The 7,732-nt window shown below is 34.8% G+C and overlaps 1 protein-coding gene across 9 annotated transcripts in view; it reads right to left on the bottom strand.

The window, feature by feature from the left end:
* Positions 1 to 7,248, bottom strand: part of Pcdh15 (protocadherin related 15) — an 802,311-nt gene extending 795,063 nt beyond the window's left edge. For 4 of the 9 annotated variants that reach the window (XM_033766616.1, XM_033766617.1, XM_033766618.1 and 1 more), the window contains exon 1: positions 7,091 to 7,248. The gene's annotated coding sequence lies outside the window, so the exon portion shown is untranslated. The remainder of the gene's footprint in view (positions 1 to 7,090) is intronic. The other 5 variants (XM_033766619.1, XM_033766621.1, XM_033766624.1 and 2 more) reach the window with 3 other exon arrangements.
* Positions 7,249 to 7,732: the final 484 nt, after the last annotated feature.

Below are 7,732 nucleotides of genomic sequence, written 5' to 3'. Positions count from 1 at the left end.
CCAAAAGAGTAGAGCAGAGTTTTATATGATGAATTAAAGGGATGGAAACTTATTTTTCATTATATGCATAATTTGACATTTTCTCAATGGTATACACCTGCTCCTTTAAAATAAACATGAACTCTAAGGAAATGCTTAGAATTTGTGTATGTGTGTGGGTGTGTGTGTGTGTAAATGAGAGCTGTTTAATAGACATACCTTATATTCCATAAACACGCCAATGCTGTTTGAAGTAGCACTTTTTCTCAATGGCACAATATATTCCATTAGTGTTACTATCACTTGACTTATTTTTCATTATATGCATAATTTGACATTTTTCTCAATGGTATACACCTATTCCTTTAAAATAAACATGAACTCTAAGGAAATGCTTAGAATTTGTGTATGTGTGTGGGTGGGTGTGGGTGTGTGTGGGTGTAAATGAGGGCTGTTTAATAGACATACCTTATATTCCATAAACACGCCAATGCTGTTTGAAGTAGCACTTTTTCTCAATGGCACAATATATTCCATTAGTGTTACTATCACTTGAAAAGTGTTTTGAGAACACATTAAGTTAAGCCTTACTGCCTAAGGCTCTGTTAAATTTTATGTTATTCTTAAACCTGAATTATGAATATAGAATAAAAATTCATATAATCTATGGTACTGAGAACCAGATATATCTTGAGTGATAATTTCTCAGTAAGCCCTGAAAATATGCTTGAATTTTTTATTTTATTTTCTATTAAATGTGAGAACACCAATGTAATAGTAGCTATTGTACCAAAGCACAGCAATTCTAGCCATGTTCATAGGATGAAAACGAAAAAATGGAAATAAAGTGTTTGTACATGGAGAGGGAAGGAGGGAGTAAAGGGAGGGCAGGTACAAGGGGAAAAAATGAGAACCAAGAACTGTCATGTGAAGGTACAGGATCCCAATAATGAATGTAACTGTATTGTATACCTAGATTGTACCAATAAACTCAATATGAAGCAAAAAAAGGGCCGGGGATTTAGCTCAGCGGTTCGGTGGCCTGCCTGGCAAGCGCAAGAACCCGAGTTCGATCCCCGGTACCAAAAAAAAAAGGTAAGGGGGCCAGGGATTTAGCTCAGTGGTGCCACCATCTGCTTGGTAACCTCAAGGTGCAAGGGCCTCAGTTCGATCCCCAGTAACAACAACAACAACAGCAACAACAAAGGTGAGGTTATTTAATAGATTTTTCAACACCCTTCACTGAAGGGACTCATGTAGACATATTCAAAAATAAAATTAATCAGGGAGGAGACATCTGTTCTATATCCCCTACCTTGTAGAGGTCAATGGGTAACTATTTTAAAACAGTTCCTGGAAGATTCACAGTTCCTGGAACAGAGGAGACACAACATTTTTTGCTCATTGGTTTATAAAACAAATTCAACAATTCATCAATATAATTAAGGAAAAAGTATTCTTGTAAACCAGTCTTGTTTACATTTTTGGATTTTTTTTCTCTTAATATAGTCATTGATAAAATATGACCTATTTAATAAAGAGATTTCAGTATTTAAAATCCAATATTTTAAAAAACTTTCAAATAGAAGAAACTTAAATTTTGATTTCTTCAATTATTTTCTGCAAAATGGTTTTTCTCATAATCTGCTGTATAGTTAGGAATCTTACTTTTCAAATGTTCATTTGAATGTAGAAAAATAAACAGGTTTATCTCACTTAAAAAATCTTTTTCAAATCTAATATTGATGCCTTTTGTTCAATTTAGTTGTCCCTAATCTCTCTTTTGTTACTACAATAATTACCTTACCATTTCCAAAATGTCTACCTTTTCCCTGCTCTACAGCAATCCTTGTATTAAGCAAATACATACAAATGACCAAAGCTACCACAAAGATGAAGGTAATATTCATATGCAAAGATATTTTCATTTTAACTGCTCTCTGAAAGTGGGTGGACAGCAGCAAGACATCTACTCTACTGCTTCTGCAAATCAGTACCACTACTGTCTAAAAAACGTAGGAGGAAATCAACTATTTCATAGTAATGTTTTATATCAAGCATCAAAACCTCATTTCAGCTTTCTTTTACTTCAGGGAAACTCATATTCAGAGCAAATATATATACATTTATTAAATATTTACTAAGTACTTATTAATTCTCCAAACTAAGCTAGTTAATAGAGGTACGAAAATATGTTGTACAAAGTCCCAAATGAAATATACTCTTTCTTTTAAGGCACAAAAACAAGAGCCTAAGTTAAAAAATAATACTGTAGATTTACAGGTGAAACTACTGTAGCTTGTCAGTATTAAATGCTTCACCATATTCCATGCAAGATACAAGAAAATAAATAGAATTCACTTAAGCCCTGGCTCCAAAATTTTACATTGAAAAATTCTACTTAGCTAATGATTGTAATGTATATTAATCCCTCTTTTCTGAGACATATATACGTATACATATATATATATATTTCTATATAATTTTATCACTCTTTTCAGACATAAACCTTGGCTCAGAGAAGTTTAAAAAATTCATTACTGAAAATAAGGAACTCAATCAGAATTAAGGCTCATTTACAGTTGGTTCTGCTCTACAGCAGCACTTATAAAAAACTAACCTAACATCCTCTCTCCTCTTTTCTCCTCTCCTCTGCCCTCCTCTCCCCCTTCCTTTCCTCTCTCCCACCCTACATTTCTCTTTCTGTCTCTGAAAGAGGTGTTGTCTCTACTCCCTTTTTCCCCATCTATGTATTTTGTGTTGCTTTGTTTACCATTTGTCTTTTTGCATTTGGTTGTTTCTTTCAATTCATTTCTCTTTGCCTGAGTGTCCATCTATCAGAGTCTGTCTTTCTCCCTGTCTGTGTAGGAACTCTACTTATACTTGTCTCTGTAAATGTCTATATTTTTCGCTCACGATGTATCTCAGTTTCTCCTTGCTCTCTCTTTTTATTCTTCTTTCAGTGTCTCTATGTTTCTCTTTCTCTCTTTGTGAGTCTCTCGTCATTTTTCTCTTTGTATGACTATCTCTTTGATGGGATAAGCGTTCCTTGGTGACTACTCTATGTCTCTGTATCTCAGACTGAGATGTAAAGTTCTAAAGAAATAGCGAACTTTCTTCTAGCTTTAATAACCCTTTTCCGGATTCCAGTGGTGTGCTGCAAAATTGAAGAAATGAGTCCCTTAAATGATAAAGAACAAAGGCAAGTCACTGTCCTTGGATAAACAATTTGCATTTCCATGAGGATTCAGTGATGCAGAATCAGAAAAGGCTCATTCTGACACCTTCATGAACACAACAGGGAGAGCATTCATTAGCTGGGCCCCCATTTCAATGATGCACTTCATCGCACACACTGCTGTCCTCCCCCATTCAGGAAATAGTGCTCAGCTCTGTCTGAAACCCACCCTTTCACTAGGCATTAGAATGAATGACTTTACAAAGTAATAGGAACTACACATCTGCCATGGCCTGAGAATGCTTGCACTCTAAAAGCCATACATAAGTTACACCTCCTGTCAATTTCTTATCAAGATGCTCAATGAACAAGGTTTGAATTTTTCCATTTACCAAGATAACAGAGAGAAATACTTTAAGTTCTTTAGTTTCTTGAATTAATGACAGCCTCTGCCTTTTGTATTTGTAGCCTCAATGACCATAATCAAATGTTCAAGGTTTAGTAAGACCTTTAAACACCTTGGGAGATAAAAGGAAATTTGTCTTTTACAGTGCTCTGGTAGAAGATTCAACTCTTGATCATAGAAATTATTTATTGTCATTATGTTGATACACATTCTTCATTAGACGTGATTGCTACAACATGAAAACAATTGCATTTTAGAATTTTTAGCAATTTAAAGACTTCTTATTGTTTGGCCTGGCTGTTTAAACACAAATTTTGACAGAGTTATAAATGAAAATATTGAATAAAAATATTTAGGGGGTTTATTAAGGTTTCCATGGAAAATAATTTTGTTCATGGATAACAATTTGAGGTTTTGAGCAATTTATATTAAGTAATTAGTTCTGCGTGTCTGTATGTGTGGGTATATCTAAAACATTAATGTGTTACGTACTTTCAGCCTAAGACCAACACTTTTGTCTTCAAATTCCTCTGAGATTGGCACTTTGCTTGACATTGTGCAGGCGTTGATTCTATTTCAAGGTCATTCTATTCATGCTCACATTTTAAATCATTTCCCCTTCTAATGTATAAAGTGGTAAAGGCTACATTTGTAATTTCTATGTGTATTTTATGTCCTTTATCATGTCATCCAGTGACTCCCATATTCAATTTAAAAGAAAATTGCATATTAATTTTGTCTCTCAGCACTTTGAACCTTTAAAATTTGTACACAGACTCTACCACGAGAACATAATACTATATATTCCTCATAGTGGCTCTTTTTGCTAACTCAGAATTGACTACGAACACTAATGAATTCCCACAGTTCCTTCAAATAACTCAGTAACATGTGAAAATGAAACTAGTGTAGATGGTCCCATAGGTCGTTGTTAGTTTTGAATCCACAGTCTGTCACATTATAAGTCATAAAAATCCCATTATAAAAGAAAAAAAATATCTATACCCACACATCAGTTTTAGGCAAGAATAATAAAAAGTTTTGGAAAGTCACTTCTGTCTAAAACCATCATTCCAAATTTCTAATTGTACGTTCTTATTTTGCAAGTGAAAGCCATGGAGATATGGAATGACAAAATGGTTCTAGTATACCATGATTCCCAAAAGAAGAACTCATTTTAAAAAATGGAAAAAATATGACTGTTACCAAAATCAGCTCATAGAATTCCAAATACAAATTAAACTCAGACCACATGCATGCCCACTATATTAAGAAGCAGTGTGACCTTTTTGCTTAAATTATTGTTGCTGCCAACTTTAATTTATTCATAAGTTGAAATCCTGAGTGAAACTTAAACCATATATTTCTCCCCAAAGGTTTGGACTACAGTAAAATGCAAATGTACACAGAAAGTTCTATGTTAGAAAAAAGTTGAGATAACAGCTGCTTTATGAGTTTTATATCATTTTACACAATATCGGTAGGAAAAATGTTCTTGTTTTCTGAAACTTTACTTGAACATTTATAATGAGAGGTTATTACATTTATCTACCCTTTTAAAATACTCACACTGGGAATTACTTCATTTATTTTTGGTTTTACTTTTTACAGTATTGTAAAGTATCATTATATGTTCGGGAAGCAAAATTCCTTATCAAGTCATAAGAAAAAGGAATTATCAATTACCTATATATTTCCTTGACATACATTTTCTGATGAAAGAAAATAGTGATTTTCTCTGATAAAAAAAATTGACTTCAACATTTTATTTCAAACTTGGTCTATGTCCCAAAATACTGGAAAATGGAAAATGGCAAAAAAAAAAGCAGGTTGTCTGCCTGTGTAAAAGTTAGAATAATAAAAAGAAACATTTGATATAATGCACATTATGCAAAACTCAAATTCTGAAAGATTGAGAAACAAGAGTGTAATGCACATCTAATTTTAACTCAGGTTATTTTTTTTAGAATTAAAATTACTCATGTCCTGTTAAACTAATCTTACAGTTCATCTGCGAATATCATCAAGTAATATTAATGCAGATAACATACATCTTTTAATATCCTAGAAAAGCTTGTGATCAAATCTCTTAATAAATAATATTCAAAATCACTCCATAATTGTCTAGAGGCAGCCTGCCATGCTACCTTTTCTGTTCCCTTAACAGTTAATGCTTAGAAATGATTTTTGAGGCAAAGTTGTGGGGATTCACACTCCCTACTCAGCACATCATTGGAACAGCTATGAGGTGAGGAGGTCGCCATTCATTAGAATTGAACACCCCTTAAATTCCACCTTTATTTCATAGAAGAATGAGTCCACAGTCAAGGGTATCGAGTAGCTGAAACTTGAAGACTCACCTACACAGATAAATGCACCGACTTGCACTTGGCCACAACTTAAGCAAACTACAGAAACCAACAGTGGAGCCAATTTGCAGGGAAAAAAAGTGTGCAAGGAGATACACAAAAAGACTCCATCGAGGGCGTGCCGACTGCAGGCAGCATTCTGTGCTTAAAATGTGCTTTTTAAAACAAATCATTGATTTCTCTAATGTTAAGCAACACAATGACTTGAGTATTTGGTTACTGTGTTTGACAATTGGCTCTCTCGTGAGAGTAAATGAGTATGACTTGGAGTTAACCTTACACCAGGCCGTTGCATTATCCTGCTGCTAAGGATGGCTTTCTGCATGTGTACTGTAACTCCATTAAGTCGGTGACCATCTGTGTATATGAGAGTCATACATTAGACTACCAGAAGATTGGGCCCCCATCTTATTACAAACGGCCCACCCATCCTGTAGCTACTAAAGTATGTTTTTTAAAAGTATATTTTTAAAGAGAAGCCACACAACAAAGTAGGAAAGCCGTTAAGACTGTCTAGTATAAATGTTTATTACAAGGCTAAAGTCGACCTAGATTCAAATTCTAAATGGTTAATGCTCCCAAAAAGAGATGGATGCTCTAATGCACTAAAACATCTATACTGAAACATCACGATACTCTATATCCTAGCAAGGCACAAAACACTCAACCCAGTCATTTTGATGCAGTTAGCCACTGTAACTTACCTATCAACTCAAACGTCTCACTACTAGACATAAAACAGAATTTCAGTGTGTGCATGCACAAAAACAAAACACAATTGTGTCAATTCTGATGCTATTCTTTCATGTTGCTTTAGGGAAGAGAAAGTAGAGAATGTGGTTGAGGATTCTGTTTTTCTAAAATGACAAACCAGAGTTACAATTCAAAAACACGTGTCTTTGTAAATATTATAATGATATCCCAACAGAATCGCAATACCACTGCGTTATCAAGAAGAATAAGACAGGCAGTGGTACTTACTCTTTAAGCAACTAATTACTCGCGCATCCTTACTACTCTGTCCTTTGAACAAGCGTAATAGAAAGTGATATGGCAGATACATTATACTCAAACAAGATCTTAACTTTCTCTTTAGTTCCCTGCTGTCTTAAATTTGAAAAGATAAGAAAAGAGTTGGATAAAAACAAGAGAACTTACTTGCAGTTCAAAGTTTCATCTGTACTCCATGTAAGATTATGCAGCAAGTTTTCTTGCCAAGGCTTCCTCCTGCACATCCCTTTGAAAACAACCAATGCTCATAATCTAGTTTCAAGATGACGATTCATTCACACGTTACACTTCTTGTTTCTGTGAGCCATTAATGTCCACTTTGGTATCAGCACAAAAATGTTAATAGAGATTTTTAAAACACACAATAAAGCAAAACACCTCAGCACATTAATCCAGAAGGCATACCATCATTCTCCACGTTGTCCTGAGGTGTGTGCCAACTGCCTTACTTATCACAAGCAACTCTAAGCTGCTAGCAGGAGTCTGTCTGCCCTCTATCTGTGGCTATTAGCTCAGTACGTTGATTCACCGGCGCTGAAGCGGCAGCAATTAGCTCTACTGCTCCTCACAGCGTATGCAGGAGACAACTGAGTGTGCTAAAGCATGCAGTGACTGGTGAGTGCTTCGTGCCAATTAGTAGCAGGTGTTACAGCCCAAAAGACAAATTGATGTCCTACTGATCATGGCTGCTGGCTGCTTTATTGTGCTGTGTCCTGTCAGACTATCTAGTAATTCTGTTTTCTTTTGTAGGGTTGTTTTTTACTGTTTTACCTCAACAATACTAAGAAG

This window comes from Fukomys damarensis, unplaced genomic scaffold (assembly GCF_012274545.1).
Source record: "Fukomys damarensis isolate Sample0158 unplaced genomic scaffold, DMR_v1.0_HiC HiC_scaffold_20, whole genome shotgun sequence".
NCBI lineage: Eukaryota > Metazoa > Chordata > Mammalia > Rodentia > Bathyergidae > Fukomys > Fukomys damarensis.
Note: the sequence above shows the minus strand (reverse complement) of the source record. Positions and strands in the feature narration are given on the sequence as shown.